A 12,270-nucleotide genomic window follows, 5' to 3' on the forward strand; every position below is an offset into this window, starting at 1 on the left:
TTTGTTAATTATGCAGTAGTTACAGTTGCATTGATCTGTATACAAGAGGGAGTGTACATTTTTTTTTTAAATTTTTTTAATGAAATTTAGGTAACACTCTTGATTGCTAACTATGAACATTATTAATTTGATTGCCCGTAAGTGTCATTTTTATTTGGTAACATATCATTTTAACATGCAACAGTCCTTGTTAACACATATAATTGAGGTCTTTTTATTTTAGTAACAACTGTTCTTAAAAAAAACTGCAATTCTCTGTTATAAATTAAATTAATATTTATGTAAAAGGAATAATTTAATTTTAATCATTTTTAGTTACCACATATTGCAATTAAGTTTTTTTTTGTATTTCAACATCAATAAATCTTAAAAAAATGTTTAATTCTAATTTAATTTTTTTAATGGGTTGACAAACGTTGGTAAATTTAAATTTTATTTAAAAAAGAAACTAGATTTTTTAAAAACCATATAAATGCAGTTAAAATTCATTCAACTTTTTAATGCAGATTATAATTAATCAATCAGCAATTTTTTATTTTTTAAATAACAGCGACTATTTTAAATATTAATTACAATATTTAGAAACTAAATTATAAAACATTTATTTTTGCCCGCTACTTTATTTTTCTTAGTAGGAGAGAAACTTATTCAATTATTTCTAAAAACAAACAAAAATGTACGCGATAAGATTAAAGCGACTCGAGTATTTTTCTGTTGTATTTATATATCTCATACCTGAATATTGTATTTACATTAAGAACAATGTCTCGTGATCAACATTTGTTGGTGGATTTAAAAATAATTATGGCATATAATTCAGATAGCAAAAAGTTACAAGCAAACAGTTTCTTGTATCAAAACAAATGGTATCAAAAACAATTAAAAGGTTTCGAGTTCATGGAAGTGTGGAGAATCGAAAACACAAAAACCTACAGAGCATTAGATCGTCGCATAAAAATGAAATTTATTAAAAATAATCCAATGATGACCGCAATTTAAATTTTAGGAGATTTAAATTAGTTCGAGGGCAATTTAGCGTCGGTAAGTGGAAGCCGGGCTGCCAGGAAGACGTCCAACAACAAAAGCTTGTCTTTCAAAAAAGAATCAAGAAGCAAGACTACTTTTCGCTCATAAACATCGGCACTGGACAGTAAGAAATTAGAAAAAAGTACTATTTTCGGACAAATCAAAGTATAATATTTTCGAAAGTGATGGTGGACAGTTTTTTCATTTACTTTTTTTTGTCGCGTTAAAAATTGTTTCTGGTTTTATTTTTTTTAATGTCCTCGTTAACGTGAAATATTTCGTGAATAAATAACATAACAATAACTCTTTTATCTAATGTAAAGACCATAAACTAATAAGTTGCTATGATTTTATCCATTAAAATGTACATAAATTTTTAAAGAACAAAATTAAATTGATCAGATGCGTAGTAGACACAATAATAACAGAAAAATAATAAACAATTATACCACAAACACAGACACTTTCATCCAAATCCTCATTATTTAATATATTTTAATAAGTTATTATATCTGCTAAAAAATATAATCATAGATTTATTGAGGACAAAGTTAAAATTCACCACGTCCAACTTCTTACTTACTAGGCAGTTCTCCTTACCACAAATTATAATCAAGGTCTTTGTGTATTTCAACAGCAATCATATTTAAAAAAATGTCTAATGCACTCATTTTTAAATATGTACATAAATGTTCTTAATAAATTTAAATTGAATTTTAAAAAATATATACATTACTCTATGTAGGACAAAGTTAAAATTTCTTCCCTTAAGTGACAACTACTATATATATATATATATATATATATATAGTAAATTGACCACTGAATTAATATCTTAGTTTTGTATTACATGTTTTTTAACATGATAAATTGGAGAAGTGAACTAGTTTTTGCACATATGCTAAGTTACAATAAGATTTATGGCAAGACTGATTGCACACTTAGATATGCTATACAGATTTCGTTCAATTCAAAGAGAAAGGATTTGTTACTAATTAAAATTAAGACCCCAATTTTCCCCAATCAATTATATAAAATAAAACATCATTTGTTTTACATAATTCATGTGAAATTATTTTACATAAAAGTGTTAATAACACATTAAATTAATTTAAAATTACTCATTAATATGCATGAACAGAAAATACATTGGATTTTTGCACAGCTGAAATTTGTAAAATTTTCCACCGAAACCATAAATAAAATCTACAATTTGTGGACTGAAAACTAAAATAAAAAAAAAAAACATTTATGAAACAATTCAAAAAATGACGCTCGTTAGTTCCATAAAAATAGGAGATTTAATTGATTTTCATAAAATTACCAGCTGGGAATGTTGCAGTTGACCACAACAAAAATCCAATAACAGTAATAGCGAGTAGTCATCAGAAAGTTGTTGTAAATGAAATCATTTAATCGCCAATGGCTGGGTTTTTCATGCAAAAAACTAGTCTTGCAAATCTCTCCATTTTATTCAGTGAAATAAAACCAATATTTGATGCATTAAATGACTTATGCAATGTTTACGGGAATTTAATAATTTCCTTTTAACCCGTTAACCGCGTGTTATAGTCCGTCAATTTATTTAAAAATCTGCGGTATGTCCCAAGAAAACTGTTTCATCAATTTTCCCAATGAATAATTCGTAACGGCTTCGATCGAAACGACAGTTTCCCCAACACGTATTTCATTTTCGTTCGTATTATCAATCGCTTAAAGATGATATTTTATGATCGATGCAGATTCGAAATAAAACTCGATATAGCCGAACTTCCGGATTAAAAACTTCGGCTGGTAACCCGGTTAAGGGGCTTTTCGTAAATCTTGAGTTTTTATCGGCCCAACAATTCCCATGGGTCAGATTTTTGTGGTACAGGAACCGTAGTTTTGTCTATAGGGATGTGCAATGAATTTACTTTATATTCCGATGCGGGCTTCGAACTTTCTCCACAAACCACCTGTCAAATTTATTTTAACTTTATAAAATATTATCGCAAATTCAACATGTCACTATGGGGGACTTTTAATGGAGAGTAAATCATTTTACGTTCCGATTTTGCCGATATATGACATGCAAAAGTTCCAACTTTTTCACTTTTTCTAACCAATTACCTACTGTGTAATATGGAATAATAATGAATTTAATATTGTGCATTAAAGGCCTTTCGCACCTTGTAATTAAAACTTTGTAAATGTTATAAAATTATGAAATATGCATTGTTTATCTAATAAATTGCTTAAAACCACATGATGTAATTCGTTTAGCCATTTTCATAAAACTGAAACTACATACCTACTACGTCAACAACTATTTTAAAAATGTTTAGAGGAAAGTTTTAATTATAAAGTTGTAAATAAATTTAGAGCACATTTAAAAAAAGGAGTTCACAGAATTACAATTATTTTATAAACGTTGTGCATTTTACCATACTAAATTCCGTGTTTATTTATATACATAACTGCGTTACGGTTTATTCAACAATTGTAGTAAAATTTTGTTTCTCGTTTATTCAATTAAAATGTATTTAGTTCATAGGCTGTTAGATATGCAATTATTTTCGTTTTATTCTAGAATTCATTGGAATTCAACTCATGACATTGTTAATGTATCCATGATATAAATATAGATTAATAAAATGTTTATTAATGTTGAAAATTAAATATTTTAATAATACATTGTTTAAATTTGCTGTAATTTATTTATAAATTACACAGGTCAGTTACAAAGAGTTGCTCCCTTTCCCCATTTCTTTATTAAAAACAACTCATCACTTTGAAATTAACAAACAAGAAACATTCGTAGATCAAAAACTGCGACATGAAGTTCAGAAGGAAAATCTTTGATTGTCCAATTGTCGTGAACGTGGATTCAGTAATTCGTAATGGCGTTTAAGTGCACTTGCCAGTCTTGCACGAACAGAGGCAGATTTTAAGGAAATATTTTCATTAGTGGCACATTGTATGCGTGATTAAACTTTCGCCTGGGTGCAATTGTACAATTACAATACGCCATTCGGCAATGCAAATAGATTTCGTCCTTGAATTATTCGGCGTCTCTCACCGTTCTTAAACACTCAACTTACAAAACATGATATAATGCTGAGCTGTGGGAGCAAATTGTTTCCAAGCGCAGGGCTGCAATTACGAAAATGGAATGTGATTATAGTCTCTACAATAGACAATACAGGACTAATCGTCTTAATAGAAGCGCCCCTACCTACCAACTGCGAACCAACTGCGAAGAGCTTATGTCTCAATCACTACGAGAAAACATTATTCTCTATGTAAGCGAAAAACCAATACGGCTTTAGAATTTGCCACGATTTATTTGAGTTAATGCGTTTATAACTTTAAGCGGGGGCACAAGAAGCAATTTTAAGTGGAAACTACCGATTCGTGTTTAATTGCCCTGGGAGAATACAACGGACAATGCCAATAATTAATTGTTGTCGTTTTATTATCGGCCTTCGTTTTCATTTTGCATAGCCAATCTGATCGTTCAGTTATTTGACGTTAGTAAATTTAATTACGTTTATGATAATATTGGAACTCCCAATAAATTAAACGTTGATCTTTTTTAATTTTGTGCCCGCATCATCCGTTCCTTTTAGTTAATATCGAAGAACTGACATTAATTCTTTGTATTTCCGACTAGACGGATCCGATCCGATTGATGGCCATAACGAAATAAACGGGGATAAAGAATGTCTGGATTAAAGGAAAAGTTGGTTGAACAAATAAGATGACGGGTCTGGTAGATTTCCGGGCGTAAAGTAAACAATGTTATTATTGTGTGTTTGCATTAGTCGGGCGCCGGTCAGGTGTAATGAGCTGTTCAATGCCAAATTGGCAAAAAAATACACTTGAAAAGTAGCAGAAAGTCCACTTAACGAGTTCCAGTTTGGCGCAACTTTCAACGGAGATTATAATGAGAATGGGGGTGGTTTAATTGTGTTTGTTTCATAACTCACTTTTAATATTCCCCGTGCAGATTAAAATTTATTTTCGACGGTGTGGCATTACAAAATATGGGATTTTGTTTTACGGCGTTGTTTGTGATTTTTCGGGAGAATGCGGAAGGACTAAGTTAATAAAGCTAGATGTTATAAACTTAACTTTCTATTGTGTTATAAATTGCACAAATAAGACGGAATGATATTTTGTAGACAGTGTAAGTACAGAACATCAGATTATAATATTGTTAAATAATTTATTTGGTTATTAGCGGTATAATAATTTGTAGAATATGCTTTAAAACATGACATGTACATTGGGATGGGCCAAAAAAATCCACTCTGGAAAATTGATTTCTAGACACCTTTAAGAAATGCTCTCCCGAGATGAGCTTTTAATTTTAATAGGAAGGTCCTCCTCATCTCAGTTTTCCATTTTTTCTTCAGTGCCATATCTCGCCATTACTTTATCGTTCAGAAATTTTCTATTTACATTTTTTGTAGGAAATTGAACGCTCTACAAAACAGATATGTTACATTTTTTATAATTCTTACCCTTTACAAGATATCGGAGGTCACTTCTAAATTTTATAACTCGTGGATAAGTAAATATTATAAAATGCCCAACATATATCATTGTAGGAAATTAAACAGTCTCCTGTGGTTAATCAATTACTGTAACCATTTAGAAGATTAATAATTAATTTTATTATTTTTTTAATATTTTAAATTTGTCCGATATCTTATATTATGAGTTTTGAAAAAATTGTAAAATACCTTTTTATAGAGCGTTCAATTTCCTACAAAAAATGTTTTTAAATGATTTATTTTACTTACGGAGGTATTCATACAGTAGAGGCCATAATCATAGTAAATTATTGAGTTGAACTACCTTAATTAGATGTTGGTACCTATAATGTTATTGCTGTATCTACTAAGATGAATCTAATATTCTTCTTTAAAAAATTAATTTTTCATTGGACAAAGTTAAATTTAAATTGATTATTTTCTAGCGGTTTTTTATTTATTATAAATGTTTAATCATTGATCGAAGTAAACCTGTAAGAAAAATTATAATTTTGTGTTACCAAGACTGAAAGGAACTACGAGGAATGTCTAAGAATTTTCAGCTAAATAAGTCGATTATTATTATTAAAAAATTTAAAGAAACTGAGCAAGTGATAATAATTTGTCGTTTAAGTACGAAAAACTATAGTATAGACCTTCTTGATCATCGAACAAGATGAATAGTTTTTTGTGACGAGTGTAAATTTAATTTATAAAAAAATTATTATTCTGCTTATATTAAACATTCTATAGAGACAAAACTACACAAAAAATTTGTTATACCTACAGTGAAAACGAGGTGACAGTTCAATTATGCTAATCACAATTTGCTTTCATGTATTGAAGAAATGATGCTCTTAATAAATATATTTCAATATAAAAACGATCCTAAACACAAATCCCAAATTATGACGGATTGATAAACAGACCAAATCATCGATGTTTTATTTTACCATTCCCAATCTCCAGACATCAACCCCATAGAAAACATGGGACATCACGTTTATATCAAAATTCTGTAATTTACAAATTTAAACTCATCACAGCAATTAAAGAAGCTTGAAGGTATATAGCCTTGTCGTATATTAGGAAAATTGTGTGAGAATAGGATATTATTCTGAGTGTTAATAATGACCATTACTGTATATTTTTTAACACACATTTTATTAAAATTATTTTTGGTCGAAAATAGTTTTTTTTATTATTTATTAAGAACTTTTGTTCATATGTATCACACACCTCGTGTTTTTACAGAATTAGGCATTTACATTTCCATAAATTTCTGATCGATTCTAAATGACTCGTATATTAGAGAAGAAAACCGAATTTACAATGTTTTTTTCTTTGCCAGAGACACTTCTGTGTTGAATAGTGTAGCCAATTAAAAATATGGAAATCGATATCCATAAATTATCTGGAAAAGTGTCAGGAAAACGGTCATAAAGAGCATCGTTTGGACAGTAGAAGTAAAAACGTGGACTGGGACCCAGTTGGTTTGGACGTTCCCGTAACGGGCATCACGATAAAACGCCCATAAATGCAATTTCGACAAAGTCAATCGCTAACTCTGGTGATTTAAGTTGGCCGGACTGCGTGACTGTTGTACTAACGAAGAGGCATCCCGACTTGTCATCCCGCTATTCCTGGAAGACGTTCTGCCCTTTCCCCCTCGGCTTCGCTCAAGATATTCTGTTTAGGACAACAAACCTATTTCAAGGGAAATCAAAACAATCTTAAATCCAAGTCGGACATTGCTTGTACTTCAATCAACGATGTTGCTTCCCTTGTATTAACGTAAACTGAATTTAAATTTTATATTTTCTGGCTTGATATTCTGGCCCGCTTTCCTATTACTTTGCGGGATTTCCCCTGAAAAATGCACAATCGTTTTACATTCGGGTCCGGTGATACTAATAGTCCAGAGGGACGTGGGTCTATTGCAGCTGATAATGAAACCGTTATTTGCAATAAGGAAAACAATTACATCTACGTTAGGCAACTTCATTTTTATTTGTTTAGAGTTATGTGCCAAACCTGTGTTTCGTGTATGGTGCCAGTAAAGTATGTCAGTGCATTACTTTTCCTATCTTGTAGTTTATTGGTATTTAAAGTTTGTTACTGTAGTAAATAAAAGTCAATGTAGCATAATATTTGGTTCAAGACGAAGTACTACAACTTCCTATAAAGACCTGTTAATTTAGTTTCCACACATGTACGACCTTAACGACAGGAGTGTCCTTAAAATAGAACGGTTATCTAGTAACGACATATCTAATTGAATTTGACACAGCACAGCAGTGAACTGAAACACGCCTTAAATTGTTAAGACAAATAGCATACTGCCCTTCATAAACCACGTACTTTTTCCCTCCAAGTAAACGAGAACTCGTTCTCTCAGTACCGTAGAAAGTAATTTACGAGTGTACGGTTCAATTAATCAGAGTATGCAAAGAGTGAAAAGTAGAAAAAAACGTCGAAATCCAAGTCAGGCCAGAGAGTTAAACACGACGAACTTTATGAATGTTTTACTGCAAGTGGTTGGCCAGTTCATGGCCCACTGCCAATGTTAAACTAAAAGTCGAGCACGGCTTGTTCAAGTATGCAGTTTCAAAGCAAGTCAGGCCATTCTGTCGCACCAATGCCCAATAGACTAGAAAAATACGCCTCCAGGTTCCCGTTTGCGGCCGCTCCAGGACAGGACTGGTGCGCAATATTTATGCTGGATGATGTTCTTCGGAGGTTCATCGTTCTTGGTTCAATGCATGTCGCAAACATGAAAATATGTGTGAATAAACAAAATGTGTTTTGCTTGAATTATATGAGTGTCATGATGTCGTAGTGGCCCGACTATCTGCCACTACGATCAGATGATCTACGGTTATTTTCACGTTATAGTGAAATGTATATCGGCGAAAATAATTACGTGTCGATAACTTCCTGCAAATTCACGCTACGTTTGTTTTTATTTAAAATGCAGGAGTAATATATGTAAATTAAACTATCATAAAGCACCGGTATAAAATTGCTGCTGGAATTATTTTATACATATTTTGAATTTACGTGTAAATTATTATTTTATAATGGATAATTTTATATTACAATTCTGCAGCGTGGTATGCGTTTTTTACGAACTTTCAATTTTCAACCTTTCACAAGACATCATGAGATATAAACAACAAAGCACAATATATATTTATGCATTTGCCACAATGCAATTATTATAATATTTCTGCCTTATAATCTGTGTTATTTTCCGTAAGAATAAAACAAGCAATTTATTTGCGACAGAAAGTACTGTTGTGCACCAGTAACATTAATAAAGTTAAAAACGTGCTAAAGTCCAACGCGTATTTCATAAACAATGTCAAATTTTAAGAAAAAAAGTTATGTACCCCAGATGGGACTCGAACCCACAATCCCCGGCTTAGGAGGCCGATGCCTTATCCATTAGGCCACTGGGGCTTCTGATTAATTAGATATAATACTGTGTTAAAAACCATTACATAAGATATAATGAATAAAATTATTGGAAACTTTTAAAAAGTTGACATATTAACATTAAACCACATATTAACTGAACACAAGTTAAAATTAAACTAAAGTTTTCACAATTATAGATATACACGTGTATCAGTGATTATATTACTGTAACAACTGTTATTTATTTTGCTCACAATCCTTTTGTTTAATGTGCATTAGTCAGGTAATATTAACTTCCTATTGTTGTTTTATATAGTGTAATAAAAACTACTAAACTGATCGAAAAAAGTTAAACATATTAACATATTTCGTCCAAAATATAAATTTAACCATACATTTTTATATGGTGATTATTTGTGAATAAAAACGTAAAAATGAAAACAATAAAACATTTAAATATTTAATTTCATTTTAACTGTGTTCAAGAATTAACGACCAATTTCTACTGCTTTTTTTTATTTATGGAGATACACCATTTATCAGAAGCTGACCGACATCGTGCTGTGCGAATGCTTCAGGTTGTCTCAAGACAAGTTGAGACTGGACATGTGCGTGATCGGCCTAGAGAAGGTCAACCAAAAGTTACATCTGTCCGGGAAGGCAGATTATTAATCAGGAGACCACAAGCGGACCCAACAAGTCCTGATTTTAGCTACTGGATGTCATATAAGCCCAAGGACACATTTAAATGAGGCAGGAGACCCATAATAAAAACAGGTTCATAATGATATTTGGCATCCAATTCAAGTGGTACAGCTCATATATTTTGTATATTTTAATAAGTTGTTGTAATTATGGCCACACTGTTTGTTTAATACCAAATAATAATAAATGAATTAACATGAACATTTAATTAAAAAATTGACTAAACAAACGATACAATTGCAGTTGTAAAACATAATATAAACAAGACAATATAAATTTAAAATAAATTTAAACGCAACATTTTTTAATTAAAAAGTTAAGGGAGTTGTTGGTTTATAAATGGCGTAATAAAGTTCGAATTAATTCTTTAGTCGTTGTAAAAATATATCTATTTAAACTGAAACGAATCTCAATTTTATCTGATGTAACTTTTAAGTCAATAACAGTTAAAAATCAATTCAAAACAATTTAACTCAGTTGCAATATTTTTAAGGTTAATATAAAAAATGTAATTTTCTTATAAAATAAAAAGGGTCCGAGAATTTTGATGTTCGGCTTCTTTAGGAAAAGTAATTAAAAGTTAGAATTAAAAAGCTTCGGTTTATACTTCACCCTTGTTTTTAAAAGGCACGTAATAAAATTTCAAAATTAAATCCTGTGCTATAAGAATTAATTAATTTGGTTTTATAGTTACCGCATTTGTGTTTAAAACTGTAAAATGATCGAAATAAAATTGTTTTCCGATTTTTTCGTCTCGTTTTTAACGACGCAAAAAAAATATTGGATCCAAATCACTTTTTTATTGATAATTGCTGACGGGCACGTTTAAAAATTGGTTTTGCCTTTGCAAACTTAAAATAATGACAAAAAATATAAACGCATAAAGTTAAGAAACTTTGAGGAAATTTATCGCTCTAATCGATGTAAAGCGTATCGTAAATCTCCGTCGATGTGATAAACCTCGATAAAATATATGTAGATTGATTCGTATAAATTTCAAAGAATATTCCGAAAACAATTTTAATGTCTTAATAAAAACGGGTAAAACGGAATCTCTCTTAAAGTTCTCCAAATGGAATAAGCGTAAATAATCAAATGGATTCTCGTAAAGAATTTATTCTGGCTTAGATCCAACAACAAATTCGTTTTACGTGAGCTGTGTCAAAATATACGTATATATGACGTCGAGACTTTACCAAATTACCGAGTTTTGTCAATAACATTATAATAATTGAATAATTATTTTGTTTTCAATGCTCGAAGATTTCGATAAACATTTCTCCCAATTTTTACACACTGTTAGGTTTAATTTAAAAGCTCACTAACAGTAATTACAATTAAATTAATAATTGAAATTTTATATAAAAATTAGCAGTTCTATGTTGCTTTTCACTTCATGACATTTGCCTATTGATCAGATAAAGTAATCAGACCAAATCAAAACGAAACAAACGTGATTGTGGTCGATTAATCTTGATTGTGATTCAGTTTCGCCGAATATACATTACACAGAATAAAACCTTTATTCAGCAACTAATTGCCTAAAATTTACCACCCTGGCAAAAGAAAATTATTACAAAACAGAACTCGTATAAACCAGCAGCTTTATTACGATTTTTTTGCAGAGGACATTTATGCATTTTTGTTTTATACAGCAGTCGATAAAACATTGTTACGAAAATAGGTTTCGGTCCAATTTTGTGATATTTCCCATAAAAATTCCGTGGTCCGGCCATTTCGGAATGGGAAATAAATTTTTTTTCTGATGATGACTACAAATCAACCGCAATGGCGGTATTAAATACACATGTTTTCGTTACTCGACCCTAACCCGGATTAAATCGCTATATATTTTTTACGTAATTGTAAAATTACTCTTGTAGGAGGTTAATTGATAAATGTTTATATCTACTCATAAAGGTGTATATGTTACCCATATCACGGCAGGTGGAACTGAAAATATCACACATGAATATACTCTTTTAAATTTGTAACAAATTAATTCTCAAAATAAGTTTAGTAAACTGCATATAATAGCAACATTATTAATATATTCAAATTTCTTAAATTTAATAAAACAAAATTAATTAAATTAAAAACAAATATTAATCATTACAATTTAGCAATCATTAGTTGGGCTATCACCTTTACTCTATGAACACCTTCCACCCTCCTTGACACACATATAAAATTACATACATATTTCTCTAAGAGAATGAGCAAACTTCTCTAAATTTTGAGGATGGTGATTTCTTATACAAATTTATCTTTGAAAACTGTCCCATACGTGTTCAATTGTATTGCAATCTGGCGAACCACTGCATCACACGATTAACGAAATGTGATCCAGATTCTCGAACAAACGGAATAATAATTGGTTGAATAATTGTCAAGGAATCATTGTTTCTCTGTTCGATAATTGCTATTATAGCAACAAAATCTACAAAAGGACGTAATGAATTTTTTGGAATTTTACAAGAAATGCAATGTTATTTATTTTTATGTCTAATTAATATATAAAAAGTAAAATAAATTCAACCTAGAACCTAGAAAGATTTAAATAATATTACTGTTCAAAATAAAAAATTACATACTATTT

At 30.3% G+C, this 12,270-nt stretch overlaps 1 non-coding gene across 1 annotated transcript; it reads right to left on the reverse strand.

Annotated features, from left to right (window-relative positions):
* Positions 1 to 8,935: 8,935 nt before the first annotated feature.
* On the reverse strand, positions 8,936 to 9,008 carry Trnar-ccu (transfer RNA arginine (anticodon CCU)). The gene has a single exon. It is a non-coding gene; the product is annotated as a tRNA-Arg (tRNA).
* Between the last annotated feature and the right edge of the window lie 3,262 nt (positions 9,009 to 12,270).

This window comes from Aethina tumida, chromosome 1 (genome assembly GCF_024364675.1).
Source record: "Aethina tumida isolate Nest 87 chromosome 1, icAetTumi1.1, whole genome shotgun sequence".
Classification (NCBI taxonomy): Eukaryota; Metazoa; Arthropoda; class Insecta; order Coleoptera; family Nitidulidae; genus Aethina; species Aethina tumida.